This window comes from Pezoporus flaviventris, unplaced genomic scaffold (assembly GCF_033815535.1).
Source record: "Pezoporus flaviventris isolate CSIRO_AGI_PZ_B2104156 unplaced genomic scaffold, CSIRO_AGI_Pfla_v1 ptg000005l, whole genome shotgun sequence".
Taxonomy (NCBI): domain Eukaryota; kingdom Metazoa; phylum Chordata; class Aves; order Psittaciformes; family Psittacidae; genus Pezoporus; species Pezoporus flaviventris.
This window is the reverse complement of record NW_026892553.1, coordinates 17,338,699-17,362,169: the sequence shown is the minus strand read 5'-3', so window position 1 is coordinate 17,362,169 and position 23,471 is coordinate 17,338,699. Positions and strand designations below refer to the sequence as shown.

The 23,471-nt window shown below is 38.6% G+C and overlaps 2 long non-coding RNA genes across 6 annotated transcripts in view; one reads left to right on the top strand and one right to left on the bottom strand.

The window, feature by feature from the left end:
* Positions 1-365: 365 nt before the first annotated feature.
* LOC133265528 (uncharacterized) lies at positions 366-20,836 on the top strand. Its single transcript, XR_009742000.1, has 4 exons — positions 366-445; positions 527-651; positions 12,229-12,319; positions 19,033-20,836. It is a non-coding gene; the product is annotated as an uncharacterized LOC133265528 (long non-coding RNA).
* LOC133265527 (uncharacterized) overlaps positions 11,462-23,471 on the bottom strand; it is a 26,902-nt gene continuing 14,892 nt past the window's right edge. For 3 of the 5 annotated variants that reach the window (XR_009741998.1, XR_009741995.1, XR_009741996.1), the window contains one exon: positions 13,062-13,368. This is a non-coding gene — a long non-coding RNA (uncharacterized LOC133265527). Of the gene's footprint in view, positions 11,851-11,886; positions 12,365-13,061; positions 13,369-23,471 lie in introns of those variants that run through there. The other 2 variants (XR_009741997.1, XR_009741999.1) reach the window with 2 other exon arrangements.

Here is a 23,471-nt window from a genome sequence, read left to right as displayed (position 1 = left end):
GCTATGTTTTCACAGGTAAGTGCTCATTCTGGATGCACATCAGTTTTTACACATCAAAGAATAAGGTTACAGAGATGGAACTTTTAAAATGGAAATTAACAGAGTCTATGCTTTGTCCTTCTGAATACCTCAGATCCAAAATATCATCAGTTAGGCACTGTTGGGTTTTGGTCATAGGTGCAGATACTGATCAAACCCACCCACTGCTGCAGAACCAAGTGCTGTACAGTGAAGTCTGCTTCCCTTTAAAATCTGAAAAAGACTGCTTAAAGGAGGTAATTTTAAATCTCAACCTTGTATCAAACACTTTAAAATAGATATTGTTTTCCAGGCCTTTTTTTTCAACTCTGGACTTGTAAAGGCTATCAAGCAGCTGGGAGGCGACACAGCTGGGACAGGGCTATCCCATACCATATCACATTGTGATTGGCAGTGAAAGCTCATGGTAAGGAGGAGGCGGGGGGACATCCAGGGTTATGGTCTTTCCCTTACCAATTGTTAAATGTGACAGAGCCCTGCTTTGCAGAACAGTGCTGTGGGAAGTCTTGTCTGATACATCTGAAAATGCTGCTCCAAGGATACTTGTGACACATTGCTATTGCCACCCATTCAGTGACCAGCCGTCCTGCTAAAGGGATTTCATTCCACCATGTAAGTGTTACTATATGCCAAGATCATGATTAGTTTTATTATTATTTAAACAGTCTGTGTAGCAAAAGGGGCAAGCAAAGGATGAAGCTGAGAAACAATCTAACAGGTTAGAGGTCAGTTTTGCAGTACTCATGTAGTCTACTATAGAAGTAGACTGCTGACTAGACTAAGATTTTGCATTTCTCATGTGCATACTAGACTGAGTGTTATGTGGCAATGTCTGGAAGTGCCGTATATCTTAAAACAGGAGGGAGCAATTTAGAAAGAATTGCTTGTAGCTTTTTAAGTTTTAAACACAGCCTTCCTGGGAGTTTTGCATACTGTTATCAGGCCAAAACATCATTTTAACGCTGTAGGAATTAACACAACATGTTCCACAAAGACTCAAGGAAGCTGTCTGAAGTTCTAACATTAGTAATGCTTGAGGAAAAAACTTCTGCAAACACTGCAGGAGACTGCAAATTGCAGTACTGGAATCTATTTTATTTTAGCTGACTACCATCTAGTGCTCTACTGTTATTTTTCCTCAGATCCTGCTTTTGTGTGCTCCATGAAGGAAAGCGTATGTTTTGTTTTATTGCCTTTACTGTGCCAGCAAACATGCAGAATAAGAATGACTGATGTTCTGTGAGATTTCTTATCTTTCATGATATGATTTCTTTAACAGCCATTCTTACTCTTCTCCGTATGTATCCTTGGTGCTGAATGCAATTCATCATTGCACATCTTTTTTCTTTCTGCTGTTCTCTGTGTTTTCGACTTTTTCTGGCTTAGAGGACAACAAAGTTGTAGCAATCATTAAGAAAAGGAAAGGCAAATTGAGAGCTTTCATTATTGTTAATACAGGGCTGTTTTCTCACATCAGGTATTAACAAACCTTTAATAGAAACCCATGATTTATTTTGTGGGGTCATTATTAAGGAAAGCCTTGGGTCTGAGAGTCTTTCTCCCCTTATCCTCCTTCCCCTCCAAGAAAAAAGGGGGGGGGGGGGGGGGGGCATATGCATTAATAAGAGGAGATTGCAGTCTTGTCCAGGATTGGAAAATGAGGGACTGGTTTGTTAATTCCTTGTTTCCTGTGCTGAGAATTCCCACAAAGATTCCCGTAAGTGGTAAGGTTTTGGCTTTACCTATTGACGGAACAACTGGAACACCTCCAGCAAGCTTCATTTATGATAAGCCCCTTCATAACCATACATTCAAAGTAAGTGGCAGTTTGTTGCAAAGTGCATAAAAAGGTGAAGGTATTTTAACTGTTTGTACTACTTATGGATCGTACTTGTAACAGGACTGAATTGATGCAGAGATTGGTATAGATGGAGAGTGACAGTGTTTACACTGAGGAGGTTCAAAAGCCCAACTTGCAATTATAAAGTTGCTTTACTGCCTTAGGAGGTCGCTACCTATATAAAGACATTACAGCAAAGGGCAATGAAAAGGAATGAGTCAAAGTGGTTTTTATAGAAGTCACCCAGCAGGTCAGCAGCAGAGTAAGGAATAAATTTCAAGTCCTGTGAGTCCCAGACCAACGTCTTTGAAGCAAATTCTGCTGTTCCAGAAACTCATTACCGACTGAACAGACCATATGAATGTAGTTGTGTTACACACATTGTAGCAGTTGGCAATCACTGTGCCCTGTTTAAAACCCCCAGTGTGTTAAATCTGATTAACCATCACCTGTGTCTGATTATCAAAAAATCCATGACAGATGGAATTTCATCAGTACTGGCTTGCTATGATCTCTTCTGAACTAAACACATCTGGAATCTAAACTTATGGGAGAGTTGTAAGCACTCACTGCCAGAGCTGGCAATAGTAGTGTATTGAAAACCCTGAGGGCTGGGCAGGAGGATTCTGCATGATTCTTTCAGGCTTCCTAGGTTGTTTTAACCAGTGCTCAGAAACCAGAAACATAACTTGTGGTTATATTACTCTCACCATTCTGTGAAGAACACTTAATTACAGAAAAAGTTGCGACTGTGTCCCTCTTTATTGATGCAAAAATGACACACGTGCTTACAAAAATAACTTGAAAAAATCAGCTAAAATTATTGTTCCTTTTTACAGACTTACAACACCTAGTTGAAAGCATAGTAGAGAGAAAAGCTTTCCTCACAAGCACTTACCTGGGGAAAAGATCTGGCAGAGATGGGGTAGATTAAGAGTCTAATACAAAATGTGGAAAAGCTTGTCTAGCTTTCATTAATGCCATCTTCTCACTTAGTCTCTCTTCCCTCCCTGAAGGCCAATCTGTAAGTGGAAATGGACAACTGCAAAGTAATTTGCAGCTGGCTGACAGTCTGTACAAAAACATCCTGAATGTCTAAAACTTCTGTGGAAAAAATAACTGTAAAATTACTTTCACTGCACCCCTGAGATTTTGGGACACTTCACAAACAGACCAGGATTAAAATACTCAGTCATAGCTCACACTGCTCAAAAATGATGACTTTCTTAATTGGGATTGAGACATGTCATTTAGTATCATATGGCCCTTATAAAGAAGAACTCTCCCAAATACTGGTGTATCTGGAAGATCCTTATGACAGATATTTTGATAGCTACATTAAACCGCTGGGATAATGAACATGGAGAGTATTCAGTCTAGTGCGGTTGGAGATGTCCCTACTCACCCACAAAGCATGGTTGAGAAGGAGCAGCTTTAATAGTTAAAGCACTGTTCAGTAGACAAAGAGGTCTCTAACATTTCCTCTGAGGATCACAATGAACTATGTTGACAGGCAGGGATGAAAACTGGGTTGCTATTTTGATAACCCTAATTACTGGTGGTAACAGACATGACTGCTCCATCAGTATGTTATTTCTTGCTTTGAAATGCTGTCACCTACCTGAAGTGCAGCCCTGATAGGAAGTTTCAAGAGAAAGATGGCCCACATGGATCTGAGATGTTAATTTAAATTCAGATACTCCTACGTAATAAAAGTACACAGAAATTTAGGAACATGAAAACTGTTAAAATTTATCAGCGGTAACAGTATGGATGATTATATTTGGCACCTATTGCAGAACATACCTGTGAAACAGGAATTACCATCTAAATGACTACAACTCCCACAGAGATGATGGAATGTGTTTATTAAGTAACTGACAAGCTGATAACAAAGACTGATATAACTGCAACTCCAGGTTTGTCAATTTAAAACAACAATACTAAATAAGCAGCATACAGGAGCATAAGCCTTAGCTGCTGTAAGGGGTGAATGTGGCAGGGTGCTGGGAGCTGGGGGAGCTGCAGGAGGGGGTCTTTGTGGGAAGAGGGTAGGGCTACCCACACCAGGGACAACTGAGCCCATCAGCATATTCATTTAACATGAAACATATTTATAGAGAGTTTATATGATACAGTCACAGCAATGAAGCGCTGTATTTGGTGATCAAGAAACCTTTCAGTCCCTATGTTTGTAGTGATTATGCAAAAATTCCTCTTCAGCTGTATGTTAACAAATATGTATGCCAGGCTTCTGAGGAGACTATGGTTACATGCAGTGTCATTTATCCTGAGAGTATCTTTATACACATGTTAAAACTTTCAGGTATTTATATGTATTTCCTTGGTCTATTTTATTTTCATGAGGTGAATCATACAAGCTGTGTAACACGGGGCTTAAAATCCAGTGGGGGTTACTGCTACAGGATAGTGGTACGGATTCCACTTTTCCCTCCTTCCAAGGGAATTCGGTGCAGTGGTTAAGGCTGAACCCTGGGAGGTCACTGCTGTCACCCAGGTTGCAGTGGGAATAGAAGGCTTCAAAGACAGAGAAGATGGCTGGAGCTTGTTCTTTTGTTTAGTCAATCAGGAAGAAACTCCTTAACTTTAAAGAAACAGGAAATTAAAAAGAACTTGGTTGTGCCAGTTTTTATACACAGGCCTTTGACCACGGAAGGCTTGGTGCAAGCTTGAGAATATCAATGGACTTGGACTGCAGGTGCTGGTTTTGTTTTTCACTGTTTTGCTTGAACTGCTGGTAGAGAAGGGGTCCACGTAGAATTTACCGGTTTCTGATTTCTGTTGTGCTAGGAATTGCTCAACCAAACACGCTACTTATATATACACACAGACACCTGGCATAGGAGAAAGACAGCTCCTGTTTCTGACACAGGACATTGTCTTTTGTCACAACTTCTGGACTAATCAGATGGGAAGTTTACTCATACTTAATTGGAATAGTTTTTGGAAGTAAACCAAGCAAATGCACTTTTCCTGACATTGTGCGTGAGCTACAGTGTTCAGAATATAAATCTAGTGTTTTTCTTTGGTATTAAACAGTTCAACATGCTGACAAAATATGTCTGAATAATGGAAGTATAACACAGTTTTGCAGGCCTGTAGCCCCTATATTTATATATGCATATACATATATATATATATATATATACACATAATGATGCTTTACAGGCAGTCCTTAGCCAGCAGGGTAAGAAAGATAATTTCAGGACATAGCTTCATAATGATCTTGAGGAAGGGGTGGTGTATCAGATGCACATGCAGTGTTGTCCTTGAAAGGACCGTATTAGGCACTATTAGGTGAATTCTCTTCTGGTTCATGCCACTTGAAAAAAACACAAACCACACTTCAAGTCTGCCAAGTAATGGCTCAAATGCATATAAAGCAGGGAAGGTTAGGTGAAGCTGCTGTGACCAGAAGGTGAAAGGAGCATCACAGCCACAAAACTGCTTCTCTGCTATTAGGCTGGCATGAAAAGAGATGGAGATTATTGCATATTTGCTCCCAAAATCTAGGTGGTTCACTGAGAAGTTTAAAATACTAGCATAAATGCAGTAGGCTTCCATTATGCCTGTACCTGTAGCTCCCAAAATGTTTCAATTAAAAAAGACAGGTTTTGGAAGAAAGCCTATTGCTGAAAATAAAACTGATTCCAGCAAAGTAATGGTTGATCAGTAGTGCTGTAATGGTTGTGAGTGTGTAGTCATACATATATATATATATAAAAGCGCAGTCACACAGTTACATCTGAAATAGAAGTTAGAGGCAAACCTTTGCTATTAGAGTTGACCAGGATTTTTTCCAAGATTAGTTTCATCAGAAAGTGACAATTTATTAAGAGGTTTGAAGAAAAGGTCAGTTTTTGATAAAGCTTCAGAAGGAAAGTTATTTCAGGTCCATCATGAATACCCAATAATGAGAAACCTAGCAGCCTAGTTCTTATGGTGTTCATTAAGGGGTGAGAGAAGAAAGACCTTAGGTTTGATTGGGTGGCTATTCCTGTCTTCTCCCTCAGAAAACTTCAGGTTTAGCAGAAATCCAGGAAGCGAGTAAGTAAAAAAGAACACTATAAAGTTTCTGCACAGATGTCTTGCAGCAGTTCTAGCTCCAGTCATAGTTTTCATGAGCATACCCCCTCCAAACAGTGCCTCCCTCGCTTTTTATCATTAGCTCAGTGAATTACTTTGCAGCAGTTTTATTTTCAGTATTGCCTTTTTCCCAGTGGAAGTGATCATTTGATGAATGAAGAGGGAAGTACCCACTGAATCCTGAAATAGCTACGCACAGAAGCCTCAGGTAGTAGCCTGCTTTTACACTGACTTTAGAATGCCTTCCCCTTCCTTTCCTTGGTTCTTTCTGTCCAGTCAGGTTTGCTGAAGTTTTGAATTCGGAATGCTCTCAAGTTCTTCTTGCAGAATCAAAAGTAAAAACCATTGCCTTTGTGACTTACTATAATAGTAGTACAAGAGCACAACTATTTTGTTAAGAATGCAGTTGGAGTGCCAGTGCACAGTGGCTCATTAGACCACTGCAGCAATGAATTCTTCTCTTAGGCAATAGGCAACTAATAGATTCAGCTATAGGTTTTTCTCTTATTTCATCTTTCTTGGATATCTTTATTTTCAGGGAGCAACATGTAATGCCTTTACATTGATCAAAGTGAAAGCAGAAATACTGGTTAAAGAACTCGGTGGTGTTTGAAAGCACCTCCTACAGTTTGCCAGCATCTGAATTTTTGTCAGGTATCCCCATATATCTGTTTTTCGCCTTTAGCAGCTGTTCCAAGTCAGAGACAGGCCTTGACTTGTATAAATTAGTACTGATTTGTCCCTCAGTAGCTGGAATACATGCTTGTTCAAATAAACACAGCATCCAGTTCAGAGGTCATAATTCCTCTGTGCTGAACTTGCCAGTCACAGAGCTGCAGTCCCGTCTATAGTCAGAACAGCTCACAGCTGTGCTGACTATGGATGCTCAGATCTTGCCTATTGCTAGAGACAAGAGGAGGATGTCATTTATAAAAAAATCAGAAAGTTATCTTGCTCAAAAAGCACTGAATTAACCAACTTTACAGTATAAATGCCACATTGTCTTTGCATCAGGAGGACAAAATGTTTAGCAGTAAGCAAATGTCCCCATGCAGATGCTGAAATGTATCCAAGACAGAGTAGTAATAGTGTGCTTTCACAAAGGTGTGCAGGAGGCCATAACAGTGTGTATTTCTTCTTAAATGAAGGGGGAAATGTATGCTTCTGGGTCTGCTTTTATTGTGGCATTTATTATTAGTCTTTGTTGCTATTTCTATACTTAAGTAGAACAGAGGGCAAGACAAATAACTAAAAGCTGTGCTGACAGAGTTAGACAAGTATCAAAACTCATGTAGGTCTCTAGCCATGGTATGAACAATTATGAATTTGTAATATTTTCTATTAGCATAAAAACTCCAGTAGTGAATGGCACTATGCATTTACAGGCAAACACTGTCAAAAAGGTGTGATGCCTGTTTTCAGGATGTTTAAAATGCCCATAGGCAAACTAACAGATGGATAGATGCCATTTATCTTTTTAGGATGAGCTTAGAAGCTTTTTTTAATCCTTTGCTGCCGCTTCGTTCATTCTCTGCACCTCTCCTGTATGCCATGTAAGTGCCCAACTCAAATACAACATGAAAGAAATTTAAGTGTACGCTTCATGTCTATGTAACTGAATAGCTGTAAAGGACTTGAAGGGCCTCAACTCATATTTTTTGAATACCCAGATGATGGAGACATACACTACATCAAGTCAGACTTTATAACCTTTGTCCCTCTCAAAAAAACCAAGAAAGCGTTTTAGGATATGAAGTGGACTTTGGCTGCAGTGAAGTCTGGCAGCTGCTCCTGACTGCCACAGCACATTTGTAGCTAAACTGACAGTGCAGATTCTCTAAACATCCACGCACAGCCAAGTTTATCACATCCTGGTTCTTGATGTTTGTAGATTAGTCTTGCTTCTCTCTCCTGAAAACCCTTGCAGCAGAACTGAGCATTCAGCAGTTCTATGACGGGAGACACTGTTATTTTGGAAGCACAACTTTTTTTTTGTTCAAATGATCTTGTTGACAAGAGGCAAACCATGCTGGAGTCACTCAGGATGTTACCTGCTATGTGACAAAAACAGCCTGCTCTATCACTTGCTGTTTTAACATGCGGTGCTTTTGTAGAGGAAGGTACTTTATAAGCTGACATCTTTATGCCACTTCACACCTTTATATCTCAAAAACATTAAACTACAAGACAGTACTTGAAAGCGATTCCACTTCTTCTGAAAAGCTCAAAATTAAGCTTTTGTCCCAATTTTGACCCACCTTCAGATTGACATCCTTCTCAGTTCTAAGTTGAAAATGCTTCAAACCGTTGGTATTTTCTGTTACAAGAAGGTAAAACTAAAGATCACCATTTGTTTATATAAGATTTAGGTTCTATTCCTCTGAATTAGATTAAACTAAAATCAAATTGACACTCTTGCTTTAGTTTCCAGTGCTCTGTTAGTGGGTTCCTGTTATGAAGCATTACAATTTAAGACAAGAAAGTAAAACAGTATTGAATCAGTTTATCTACTATCACAAAGAGAATAAGAGCACAGAATTGCTCTTTCAATTTAAAAACTTCAAACTATTTTAAAGTGCGTTGAAGCGGATGCTGGAGAGGGACTCTTCATTAGGGACTGTAGTGACAGGACAAGGGGTAACTGGTTCACACTTACAGGAAGTTTAGATTGGATATAAGGAAGAAGTTCTTTCCTGTTAGGGTGGTGAGGCACTGGAATGGGTTGCCCAGGGAAGTTGTGAATGCTCCATCCCTGGCGGTGTTCAAGGCCAGGTTGGACAAAGCCTTGGGTGACATGGTTTAGTGTGAGGTGTCCCTGCCCATGGCAGGGGGGTTGGAACTGGATGATCTTAAGGTCCTTTCCAACCCTAACTGTTCTATGATTCTATTAAGTCTATGTCCAGCACAAGTGATTGAAAGCCAAGTGAAATGCAGGCAGTGGTCTTGCCCTCCCAGCAGCCTCCTTAAAACTTGCAGTTGTTCCCCAGATGTCTGGTTGGCAGTCCTATGAGCAAGCAGCAAAAGGAATGCCTATAGTTCCACAATTAGCAAAAAAGCCCCAAACCCAGACAAGGCCCTAACACCCCATGCCCCAGATTCCACACAGTTCTGCAGCACTGCTAGAAACCACAGCCCAGCTGCTGCAATCGGAATGCTCACAAAGCTGTACAGGGAGGAAAGGGAGCTGGAGTGATAGTTTTCTCTTGGAGGCACAGGACTTCAAGCAAAGAGTGAGATATTCTACAGTTTTGTCCCTTTAACATTATTTTAAGTGTTCTGTTGTTTTCCAATGTTCTAAAGAAAAGCTAATCTAAGCAATACACTTTCCATGGCAAGTACTGCAGTAATGCTCTTGAGCATAGATTCTGATTAAAGGGTGGTGAGCCTTGCTGTTAGTAGCCCATTTGCTAGCCTCTCTGCGGAGACAAACAGGGATTTTACATCTGTGCTTTTCTCTGAGAGCAGTTAGTGACATGAAAAGATTTGATTTGTAAATGTCTAAGGCAATAGACTTCATCTTTATAGCACAAAGAGAAAGGAAGCATGAAGCAGTGAATTGCACAGCTGCCTAGAGAAGAGCCACATTCTTTTCCAGTATCGCCATTTATCAGACAGATGAAACAGGGAAATTTCTGTGAGGATTGTCTCAATAGCAGCACAGAATATGTACACTACCTCCTCAAGCATGTGCAGATTTAATGAGTTTCCACCTGCCAACAAAAGCTGAAGTTCTGCAGATTTCCTCACCCCCCTGCTCCACCTTTATTTACACTTAGTAAAAACTTATCATTCAGTGTGCTGTAAGTTTATACAGTGGGCTGAATCCATTGCATAAAGAATCAATCAATAATCACCCTTTTTTAGTAAGAATAAATAATCACTCTTTGTTTTTTACTGAGTCAATAATCATCAGTAATCATCCTTTGCTTTTAGGGCATAGTCATCTAAAAATTCATATACGTCAGGAACACACTGTCCAAATGCTCAGGTTTATTAAGTATAAGTAGTTTTCCAAGAGATTCTTTATCTCAGGTTTTGTTGCTTGTATCTGCAGATATCAAAAAATGGCCATGAGTTTGTACATATTATGTCTGCAATTGTCCTTAGTAAACTTGCATATTTGGACAGTGTGAAGAGCATGTTCTTGGTAGGACATATTTGTTATCAGCTGGGAAGTTTTAAATGGAATATATTTTAAGGCATTAAGATGTTCTTTCTTTAACTCTCTATGGATGCAGTCAGCACACAGTGGTAATAGTGTAGGCACTGCTCTTACAGTTCTGAGGAGTTCAGGCACTAGGGTAGATGGGAGCTTTATCTAGAAACGGCAAGGGATTTCAATCTAAATTTCAGTTGCTCAGTTACTTTTATCCTGTATTGATGGCAGTTATAGAAAACAGCAAAGGAAATAAAATTATAGGCAGAGCAGTGTTAATAATTTAAAATAATTCAGTGGTAACACTGATAGAATGTATGAAACTTTAAAGTGAGCTAGACAAAGACGGTAATGTTATCCTTGCATAAACCACTTAGATATTGATAGATATTGCTATTTCCCTTAGAAGAGTTTTGGTAGCTGTCTTAAAGGAACTGTCCTTTGAGCATAAAACCAGTAGGGATGAATTAGAACACAGAGCATTCCCCATTAAGTTACATTGGGCTGCCAGAACTAAAATGATTTTAGTGCAGCTGAGGAAGTCAAACCATTCTGGAAATTGCATCCCCTGATTTTCTTACAGATAAATGGGCAGAAGACTCACAACTAGCATTTATTTGAAAAATTGCTTTTTATCTCCAGTAATAAAATATGCAAATATATAAAATCTTTCCCTAGCCCATGTTTAAGCTACCTGAAATGACCCTTTATGTATTTCTTTAGATTTTAAGTCAGTTTTAATTAAATGTTTTACTTCTCATGAAATCAGGAGAGACCTCTCAAAACCTCAACTCAAATCAAGTATTTGAAGATAAATTTCACAGAAATACAAAAATCAAACTTGGACAAGTTACTGTTTCTTTCAAAGAAGCTTCACACGCCTAAATTACAGTCTTTAAACTATGACTTGGGTTATATCACACATAAAGTCCAAATTCTGTGGCGGTCTCTCACCTGGTAAGAATCAAAAAACCTTGTAGTTTAAAGCATCCTCCATAATACATTGGGACAGAAATGGAAAAACATTTTTAAAGCATATGATAAGGGGGTTTAAATCAAGTATTTACATCTGCCGTTGTTTATCGAGGCTCCAATGTCCATTTGTGTGCTGTTCAGTCACTACAAACAGTAGGCAGTAAGTATCATCTGTGTACTGTATTGTATCTGTGTACTGTATTGTACATTAACCCATCTTGGGTTGCTTTAAAAGTTGAACATGTTTAAGAAACTCATGGTTTGTCACTAGTTTGCTGCTACTGCTATGGAAAGAGTTGGATTATTAGCATCCAGGGTCTAGCTGTGTTTCTTCAGGGAGAGTCAGAGGTCACTATCTCTTTGGTACAGGTGGGTTGGGCAGTCTGACACTTTCAGCAGGTCATTTGTCTACTGTTGTCCAGCTCTAAATCCAGACTCCAGAAGATAATGTGGATAAATTCTTTTTCCTACTTCCAAAACTTGATTCTTTCTACTATATTCTTTTCTGTTCTTTATTCTGCCCTTCCTAATCTTTATTCTGTCAACTGCAGTCTGAAAGTCTCCTGGGTCCCCTGCTTCCTTTTCCTCAAATTTTAGACTCCTCTCAGCCCTTTTTACTCACCTTCATATTTGCAGTCCTCTTCAATTCTCAACCTTTAGCTTCTATTTCTAAAGTTTCTGCAGTTACTCCCCTCCATTCCACTCCATTTCTCAAGAGCCCAGTCAACTGGTACTGCAAAAGAAATGTTATTTTTCTTTCCAACAGTGTTGAAAAGTCTCAAGCTATGTCTACACATCACAAAAGGTCCTCTTATCCCACCGCTCCTCTTGTGTCAGCAAATGGCATGAAATCTAACTATCTACAGAAGCTTTATATCTCCAGCAGGAACTGCTTCATGTCCTTTTTCTGCTGTTCAGCTGTAAAACTAATGCTCCAAGACCAAGGTCACACTAGCCGTTGCTTTTTTAGGCTTATGTCCCTCACACACAGATCCTACCTTATTACCTTCAATTACCTTCAATCTATTTTCTCACTGTATCAGCAGGGAATTATCAAGAATACAGTTCCCAGTTCTAACCAAGGGCCCTTTCTCTGCACCTCTCCTTCCAGTTCAAAGCACTGTGAAGCCCCTGTTGCCCTCCAGGATGGCATATTTCCAGTCCTTTCCCTTTCCAGAGCTGTGGCAGTTGGTGCATGCTCAGTAAGTCTGAAGAGATGGTTCATTAAAAGTCTGGACATGTCGGTGCTGTGTGAGAACAGACAATATCCAGTCTGCTCAGGCAAAAAAACAAACCATTGTTAAGGGCTTGCTTACAATAACAATGTACCTTCCTAAGAGTTAACTCAAATTCTTAGTCTTGTGATTTAGAAAATGTGTGTACGTTTCCCTAGGGTCAGCGAAGGTGTAGTCATGCTAAAGGCCATCAGATTAAGTTTCTGCACCAATCTTTAAGTTTTCCAGAAAGCAAAGGCTTGAGAGAATGAAGGGACAGTAAAATCCAAACTAAAAACCCCAAGCCAACACACCAGCGCTATACTTCTTCCTTAAGTTAACTCGGAGACATCTGCAACTGCTTTGGCTGAAATAATAGAATGAAATAAACATTAAAGGGAATATATATCTGAGTGTGTATGATAAATGTAGAAAAGCCATTCAGACTGGAGAAATTCATATAGCTGCTTGGCATTACAGGACAGTCAGAACTACTTGTTACTAAAAAAAGTAGCAGGAAACCTTAATAATAGCCATGCTGGCATCCCCACCTCAAATGTATACACTGCCAAGGCTGCCAGAAAAACTCTCTTCCTAATGGAGGTGTGTGAAGTAGGCTCGGTCTTCAGCTTTTGTAAAATGGAAGGTCATTCTCATTCCTAAATTAGGTTTTGGAGGGTTTTAGGTAAAAAAAACCACAACAACAACCCACAACAAAAGCACAAAACCCTTACACAGTTTCTGGTCTTTATTTGCATTATCATTTCACAGTAAGCTTTCTGCAGCAGAATGATCCCCAGGGAAATGCATCAGTTATTCTGTCCTTAGAGAGTACATTTATGCCATATCATTGCTACCTTTAAAGAGCTTGCTTATTGTCCTCAGGAGAACATTTCAGTTGCATTGCTCTTGTGGTGGCTGCTTCCAAATGTATTTTCATCCTCGAGATGTGCTGATGATGATGCTTTGTTGATAAGAAAATGGGAATAGTTTTCACAAACATTTAAATGCAGCCATAATAGAAATTACTTGTCAGCCTATGGAAGAATCACAGAGAAGCAAAGCATCACAGACTTTTTTCTGGGTTCCAAAAGATTTGTGTTAGTGGAAGGAGAAGAAACTGCAAGCTGCTTACAAAAGTACAAAGAGGAAAAAAACCCAGTAAGCTAATGGGGTAAAGCTGGGCGTCCTAGAGCATGACTTAATCTTTTCCACATGCATTTAAGGAATCTTAAGAATACCTTATGCAAAAAAATTAAATATCAGTGGCAGTCACTCCTGAGATTAAGCTAATTCAATAAACTAAGGTAGCTCAGGGCAGCCTGAGTGTTGTATAGCTGAGGGGGATTAGACTGATGGAAATCGAATCTCTCTTTCATCTGAGCTGGATTGTGAGGGAAACTAACAATTTCACTCCAGCTTTTTAAGACTACATTAGTTTTTCATCAACTTTATTAAGAAAAGAGGGATAAACACCTTGAGAAATAACCAAACCCCAAATATTCCGGTTTAAGAAAGTTGTATGTGAAGTATACAGGGAGAGATGAGTCTCCCCTCCAAAGCATCATATAAATCATGAATAAAAATCCCTCTTTCCCCTTTCATTACTAAGGCAGAAAAGCAAAGCAAAGGGAATGGTTCTGTAACCATAGCAACATTAGCCACTTTTTTTTTTTTTTGAAGAGGCACTACAATTTGGATCCTGCATTCTGAGGATAAAGTTTGCATCAAGGAAAAGAATGGAATAACTTTAGTTTGTTCCTTATGACCGTTTTTTTTCTTTTCTGAAGCAGCTTAAAAAAGAGGTTGCCAGCAAACAACAAGGAGTGCAATTGCTTATACTCTTTCTGAAATAAGGTGCAAGACATCATATGTAACTCTCAGGAGTTCATATTTGGATATTATTACTATGCATAAAAGCATACTCTTTAGAATGGTCAGTTATAAGAAATTTGCAATAGTAACAGGAAGTATGGGAAAATTATTATAGTTGCTATATAGTATCAGTTTAACCATCGTCATCACGATGCATTTCCTAGATATTATAGCTTCAGTCAGATATAAAAAACTTGCTTTCTGCCTCCCTTCCTCTTATTGGGCACATGTAATCTCAATTTACATTCACTACAGAGAATTGTATTCGCAGTAGGTTACAAGCACAGGCAGTTCTACCAGATCCCCTGTTCCCTTGAAGCTCACCAGTTAATACTCATTTTTTTATGAAAAGCCATCCTCAGAAATAGATGCAGTCATAAAATAACACACTACTAAGTGCTTAAGAATATTGAAATCTAAGTATTTTGGTCTCTGAAGCAATCTGAACTTATTTGTTCAATATTCCAATATAATGAAACAGCCAAGGTCACTGTTCAGGGGTTCCAGGAGATGCATTGGATCCTTTTATAACATCATGACAGGTAAAGATAGAAAGAGACTTACTCATTAAAACAAGTTCTAGTGATCAGAAAAAAGAATGGTGGAAGAAAAAGGGCACTAGCCAGCAATTGGAAGACAAAGTTCAATAGCTTAGACAACTTGCTCAAGTTACTTTATCTACATATTTCATTTATATTTACAAAGTGCAGTAGTCCAATAATGACACCTGCATTGCAGTCAATAAGTCACTCAAGTACCACCAAAATGGCAATCACAGAGCCATGAAACATAGTGTCTAGAGATCCTGACATCCTGGAGGAGCATCTTGATAAAATCTTGCATCCAGTTTGCTTTTTCTTTATTTTCTTTTTTAACATTTCTCATTAGAGTTCTCAATTAGGAATGTTCTCCCAGGCTTAAGGTAGTCAAATTTATGTGATTTATTATCTAATAAAGGTAAAGCATTAGGACTTTATGTAAATGGTATGTAGCTCCCATGAGGTAGCTATTCTTCAGGCAAAACTGAGCTACCAGTTTTTCTTTTGGATACATGAGAAGTTATATATCCTTCTAGGACTAATCTATGCTATACATAGCAAGATTTCTTTAGATTTACATGAAGGTCATATTGGCAACAAGAGAACCACAATTTCTAAGATGTAACGTATTTTAATGCAACATATTTTAATGCATTTCCTCCAAACGAGGAAAATATCCTTTCAAATTGTTATGAGGATATATCAGAAAGGAACATATGACAAAACTCTGCCTGTAGCTGATAGAATTCATATATCCTGGCAATTTCAAGTGAACTGAGTATCTGACTTCAAATGAGTACAATCATATATGCTGCAGCTGTTCATGGAGGTAAAGAGAGTGTATTTCATTTTGGGATCCTGAGCTGTGGAAAGTGGATGCTCTTAAGATTGGCCACATGGGCCCATTGGCTGTATTAAGGCATCAACTGCATCAGTAAAAGGAGGTTGCTATCCCTTTTGATCTACTCCAGTGTGTTTCAATTCAAAGCTTGCTGATTTACTTCAGGCAAAAAGTGACTATTTAAACTGTTCTATCCAATTCTGCCCAAGACACATGAGACAGTATTTGCATGAACTGCTTAATCGCCAGATTGCTGATACACGACAGTGTATGCTCCAAAAGAGGGCAGCGACAAGCAGCTGATAACTTGCCTGATAATATTCTCCCTTTTCCTGCTCCATTGATTTTTCCATAATGGTAAGCTCTCCTTTTCAGACTTGTAAGACTCCAGTGAGGAATGTTAGGAAAGGGAATTCCAAGGTTTTAATCAAGAAGAGAGAAACAATATCATTATTACTGAACACTTTAATTTATGACTATATTGCAGCTTCATGCAGTGTATGTAAATTAAATTATATTACAGATGTAAGCAAACAGTAACATGCACACAACTCAGTACAATAAGCTATTTTCTTGCTCTTGTAACATTTATACCTTTAATATTATGCTATGTAGGAGGCTGAGTGTATGTATCTCTAACTTTTAATATGTTAAGGCTGAATGTAAAGGTGTTTTTTTTTGCCACAATGACAAATTTCAGAAACATCTGAGTAACTGAGGGGTTTCTCAACCTTCACAATCTTAATTGGGCTGAAAACAAAAGTTAGTCCAGAGCTGGTCTGTTTATAAGCTTCTGGAGTAACTCTTTACCCTCATAAAGCATTTTAAAATTAACTGCTAGGTTAGATAAGAAATCCAAAGTACCCAACAGTCAGGTAAGACTCCAGTAAAAAGCATCATTCAAATATAATTTGTAGGAATATTATATACTAAATTTACTTGACCCAAGTGATGTATATTTACCACTGAGAACAGAATAATCTGAACGCCCAGAAGCTGCCAAGATAACGGTTCTACAGCACATGACAGATTTTCAGAATCATCCCCTCACCTTTTTTCAATAGGAGCCATTTTATACAAATCACCCACACAAATCTTCTGAAGTGATGTCTACACCGTCTGTATGTTGTAATATGTAGAACACTGACACATCCGAAAAGGCAATCTTCTTCTGTTGTTGTTTTTTTAACATTATCCCTCTCCTTAATTTAAAAGAAGAGACACTAGGTAAGGAAAAAAAATCACTGTTATTTGTGAAGGAGCTGGCAGAAGTGTGAAACTAATCATTCTTAAAATTCTATAGAGGGACACCAAAGACAAAAATAAAACAACAAAGCCAACCATAAATAACATTCAGGATGGCAGATGTCAGCTAGCAGGAGAGTAACAAAGAAAGCATAGAGGACACTATAAGAGTGCCTTCCTTCCCTGCAACAACTCCTTAAGTTGTAACAGCAGTTATTATGCTCCCTTTTAGATGTGAGATCTGAAACTTAAAAATCTATTTGTATCAAACCACAATTGGTTTAATAAACATTACTCAGATGCAGAAGACTGTGCCAAATTGATCAAATGTTACTTGAAGTAATTCACTGCATGTGGAAAAGCCACCTACTGTCTCCAAACAACCTGTTATAAAAATACTGCCGACCAGGGAATTAAGTCTGCACACAAGACACCATGCACCAACACAACAGCACCCAATGGGCTATAAAGGGAACGATGTACCAGGTAGTGATGCTTCTACCCTAAATCTCTTTTTCTAATCTTTCTTTTTTCTGCATGATCCAAACTTAAATGCCTCTATGAGAGGTAGACACAACAAGCTGTTAGGTCTATTGTGCTTTTCATCTGCAAATTAAACTGTAGTAAACCCAAAGTAAGTCTCCATGCTAAAGTTGTTAAGACCTTCTCTGTCAATAACTTGCATAAAATGAATTACACAATTATACCTCAGCACAAACTGTAATGACTACAAATTACAGCAGTAATTGTATTATACAGCAAAGTGATTTGATTCATTGCTTACAGGGCATAATTAATAAGCTGAAATAAGATTATCTCTATATTCCATTTTTAGTATATTTTTTTCTGAAGAGTACTTTGCTGGCGTTTTTTACCCAACATCTCATTGCTCTGACTGCCAGGAATATTGAATGCCTTTTTTTTGGGTGAAAGTCATGAGCATCATCTTAAATTACTGACGTAAGTCAGGAAGGGTCTGTAAAGAATCAAGAGGCATCACTACTCCCAGGAGATGAAATAAAGTGATAAAGAGAGATAAATAGAAGGCAATCTTGTATGGCAGAGAGCTCTTTATGGGTATCTGTTGATGAGCAAGGGCAGAGAGCTGACTAAAGCAGATTACATTTGCATTTCTGTTAGGTGACAGTTAATTTTAATTTCATTGATTGTTGTTAAGTTAGGATAACAAAGTAGCCTTTATTTATTTCCCATGAGGAAAAGAGTTAGGAGGAAAGGCCGGGCTAGGGTGACACATCACAGTCCCAGCTTCCCATCCCAAACAAGAAGCAATTAGGTTTGGTAGAAAAGCCACTCTAAGCAGTCACTCTTATATGGGGACTGCAAAGACTGAAGTAACAGAGAAACACTTGGTGGACTGGGTAAAGAAGCATCTTTAAGTCAGCCAAAGCTGCTTGGCCTAAGTTAATAAGAATGGCAGTCTGTCTTAAGGACACGAGCAAGGGCCTCCCTGTCTAATATCAGCTCATCTGTACCAAGTTATGGAGTTGGCAGAACAGTGCAGACATTTTTTTTTGCAAAAGACTGCTGTGTCAAATTTGGAAGCAGCACTGCACAAGAAACTGTGAAACAGAAAATGGATGGAAGGCAAAAGATCTTAACTCTGAACTGTAGACAACTTGTTAAGGTATCTTGATAATGAGGGAAGGAGTGGGAATGATCATTAACAACATGCCCCAGAATCCTTCAGATTATTGCCAGTAGTTCTCTTCAAGCCTGATGTACTTTGTTAAGATATTTTTATATACCAGGAAGGCGATCAACTAAGAATAACAGAGCAAGAGGGTAATGTATATAATACTTTCAATTTGTGTCCTGGCATGCATCGCTAGTCATTTCAGTCTGAGCCTTTGTTGGGGTTTTGCTGTTAGTTTTGGATGGTTGTTTTATTTTAAATGAAGTCTTCATTTTATAAACCTGCACTATTTTCCTCATTACAGAACTGGTTTCAGGTAGTTCCAACTAGATCTAGCAGAGCTGCTGTGGAATGCAGTTATCCTCATCCTGCAGTCAAATGAAGGAAATTTGGGAAATCTGGTATTTGTCTGAAAAGATAAGACTCATAGAAACAAGAGCTTTAATATTTCTTTGGTTCCTGTTTTGCTAAACAGAATAAAAGCTAGTAATTTATTATTGGAAAAATCTCCTTAATCTAAATGCAGATTCAACTTGCTCTTTATTAGGTGATTATAATGAAGAATATGAAAATCAGGAAAGAAGCCAGAACAGCACTCATCTCTACTTTGGAATAATGTAAGGAACATCTGAGAGCTTCACAACTTTGTCCTTTGACATGCTCTGGAAAACAATTTAAGCATCTTCAAACAGGGCTGTTGGTCACTAGAAGGAGCTATGGTTTTCTTTAGCATGTGCTTTGATATCGTTAACAATACAGTTAAAAATGCTAATATGGAATTCCAGTGAAAAGCCTGGATTTCTGAATGCTTGTATTTTTTAATAACAATCTCTGCAGTTGCACTCAAACAGGGCAAATAATCTGGCTGTCAATTTTTGACAGACAGTTTGAGCAGAAGTACGTAACTGTGGAGCCGGGAATAATTCCTAATAATTGAAAGCACTTCATATTCATGCAAAGTGCATCTAAGAAACATATGGTTTAGAATACTTTTCATCTCAAGAATAATGTCAATAAATCCTTAATTTTATAAGGATTCTTTCTTTTCCCCTGACATAATTATCTTAAAAATATATTACAGCTGTAGGTCATATTTTAATGCAAATGAAAGATTTTGGTTTCTTTTGCTTGTGGGTTTGTTTTGGTTTTTAATAAAGACACTTCCTGTTTAGAGAATATGGTACCATCAATTTTGATTTAAATGATCCTCTCTGACAGAAGTTCCTTATGCAGTAGAGTTTGGGAAAAATTCAATAGACAAAGACTTTTGATTACAGCTGTGTAGTGGCAGGAGACATGCATAGTCACAGAGCAGCCATTTTCTCATTTTAATAAGAAAACTAGATAAAGAGGAACTGTTATTTAGAATATTACTGCAGCTCTTCCCACTTCCACTCCAAGAGACACTGCATTTTTCCTTCCCTTCAGTCAGTTAAGAACATCACTTGCACTCACACATGCACAGAAAAAGTGAATGGAGACTGGAACACCCTGATGAAAAAGTCAAGGTTTTGAAGTCACGGAAATGAGTGTTGTTATAAAAGTTGGCATTGTAAGGCAGTAGATGGGTGCTAGACTCATTTAATACACTGAAACTCACTTAGCTTGGACTATATTTTATCATGAATACAGAAAATACACCTTTCAGTTCTTACACTTGAAAATTTAGACCAAGCATTTGATATCACTGTGTTGAAGGTTTTAATTTATTCTCTCAAACACCCAGAGACATCTTAACTTCCAGACACCAAATACAAAAGATGGAAAATATGCAACTATTTTAACAATGAACATAAGCATCTTGGTGATGTGGAAGAGTAAGTCTCATTATCTTGCAGTAAATTAAGGATGTACATATCTTAAAAAGAATTTTTAAGGTAAGAAAACTTTTCTATGTAAAATTGTTTTATGGTTTATTAAAATTGATTGTGTATGAGTGGAGGAAACAGAATATGTTCTCATCATGAAAGCTACATCACAGATGTCTGTAGGTAGTCTGCAAAGCAAAACCCATAAAGCGTATACATTTTGCTTACTCCTAAACAGGGAATGGCATTGTACCTGATGTCATCAATTCTAAGTCTATTTCTGTAGAGACAGCAGTAAATGCTTAGCCATGCCATGGGAGTGAATACACATTGGTTACTTCAGAAAGCAGAAAAATATAGTTCTATTCACTGTGCAGTGTTTGCAATACAATACACTGATCTTAAAACAGGGCATAATTGAAAATGTAAATAGGAACCACAGAAACACCTTGCCTGCTCTCTTCCTGGAATTCATCTCCCACTTCAAAGTAGCAGCATCATTTTCTAAATTCTGTACACTGTTTTTTGCAGGAGTAAATTCAAATGCAGAGGTTGAACTGAGTGCATTTCCCTCCCCCCCCCCCCCCCCCCCCAAGTAATCTAATGTTCTAATACATAAGAATTTTGACAACAAACTAAGAAACCTAACAAACCCCAAACAACCAACCCCCCCCAAACTCCAACCTGAATTGCCCATTTCTCTCAGCAGCTCTGTTAGTAGTAATTGGCATGGAAATGGTTCTCCCCCATTTAAGTTTCTTCTTTCATAAAACAGAGATGAGAATCTCTCTGAATGTAATTCAGATAATTGAGTGTCCATTTATTTTTCTTGGTGTGTGTTAACACTGCAGAAAGGTTCAGGAGCTAAAGCAATTGTACCCAAAAAGGCTATCTGAGGCAGCACACAACATCAAATAGCTGGTTTTATGCTCATTTGCAAAAAAAGTATTTTCTTCTATTTCAAAACAATGCAGGTATCCCGCAACACCAAAAAGAAAAATTTTCACTCTGTGAACTGCAGTTCTATATGAGTTCACCCATGCAAATCTCACGAAGTTTCACAAAGCCAAGTGCAAGGTCCTGCATCAGGGGCAGGGCAATCCCAAGCACAAACGCAGGCTGGGCAGAGAATGGGTGGAGAGCAGCCCTGAGAAGAAGGACTTGGGGGTGCTGGCCAATATGAAGCTCAAAATGACCTGGCAGTGTGCACTTGAGCCTAGAAACCAACCGTATCCTGGGCTGCATTCCCCAGAGCATGTGCAGCAAGTCAAGAGAGGGGAATCTGCCCCTCTATTGAGCTAAGGGGAGAGCCCCCTGCAGTCTTGCATCCAACTCTGGGTCCCCCAGCATAAGAAAGATGTGGAGTTGTTGGAGAAAGTCCAGAAGAGGCCACAGTTCAAGAGCTGGAGCACCTCTCCTCTTGAAGACAGTTAGGGTGGTTAAGTGAATAAAAGAAAGCTCTGGAGAGACCTGATAGCAACCTTCTGGTGCCTAAAGGGGCTAACAGTAAAGATAGAGAGGGATTTTTTACATGGGAATATAGTGACAGGGCAAGTGGGAATAGGTTTACATTGAAAGAGGGTAGATTTAAATTCGATATTAGGAAGAAGTTCTTCACTGGCACAGGATGCCCAGGGAAACTGTGGCTGCCCCATCCCTGGCAGTGTTCAAGGCCAGGTTGGATGGGCTTGGAGCAACATGGTCTAGTGGAAGGTGTCCCTGCCCATAGCAGGGGGTTGGAACTGTATGATCTTTGAGGTTCCTTCCAACCCAAGCCATTCTCTGACTCTATATGCATCACTACATTTCAGCTTCCAATTTTAGAGTAATGAAAAATCAAAGTTCATTGAATCACACCACACAGGCTTCAAGGCTGAAATTAAATTAAAGAATCCATGAACTAGTATTTTTTGGGGCCTGCCAAAAATGGAATGTAATCAACAGGGTGGAAAACTACTGAAATAATTAAACTATATTTAACAGTTCTGAACCACAGTACTGCATCCTTGTTATACTGTCAGCCTATTTTTTTTGTGTATGTATAAGCGTACTACGTTCCAAAGTGCAATACAAATGTATTTCAGTATGACAACCTTAATATTCTTTAACTTTTCACACTGAAATCAGCAAAAATCCTGATACACTCATCAACACAAAGAGATGCTGGCTTTGTTTTTAACACCCCGTGATGGAAATACTGCAACTATTTTCCCTTCACAGCTTCTTGTGTTCCAGGTTCTGCATTGAATTGTATAAGCCTTAGATAACTATAGCTTATTCTAATGCATTTAATTCTTAATACTTAAACCCATAATGGTTTTTCTTTGAGTGGAAGGACTATTTCTGAGTCTCATTTAAAGCTCACTTAGGATATTTCAGAGACATTTAGCTGCTAGATGTCAAAGAATGACTAAAACCAAAACATGGTGAAGACATTGCAGATAGAGGCAGATAAGTAGGTCTATATTTTTTGCTTTCTTCCACGTGATTACCCCTGGAGCACAAATTGGACCCCCCCCCAAAGCTAATGCACTTTCTAAGGCATTATCCTTACCTTTCTCATATGTTTTTGCCTCTTTCAGATGAAAACCTGTACAAGAAGTCTCAGCATAATAAACCCCCTCATCAAGATGAAGCTGCTGCACAAGCTTGAATTACTATATTCTCACCATGCTGTGAAATCAACATGAAGAATAAGATAGTATAGCACATCAGGAGAAAATCTGCATCTCTACTTGACTTCACAGATCAACGTATCTCCTAAGCTGCACTTACTTTCCTGCTAATATCAATATACCATGAAGAAATTTCCCAAGGAGCAATGATACAACAGCTCACCCTTTTCCCAGACTCCGAGTTGCACCCATGTCTTTTGCTACTCTATCAGATGATGCCTGCTTCTGTGGCACCTCAAACCAGCAGCAACAACACAACCAAGGTGCCAACACAAGGTTCTGTTATACATTTTTCCACACCAAGCTAACAGTGCTGACAGCATGTCATGTATTGCACAGTAATCACTGTGTTGAAGGTACTTGGGTGGTGATGATTGTCTCTGCCTTTTGCCAGCTTTTTTACTCCATTTTTGTCATTGTATAGCAATGATTGAAAAGTCTGAACAAAATCAATACGATATATTATGCTAGCACTAAACACTGGCCATCTAGTTGCACTGATT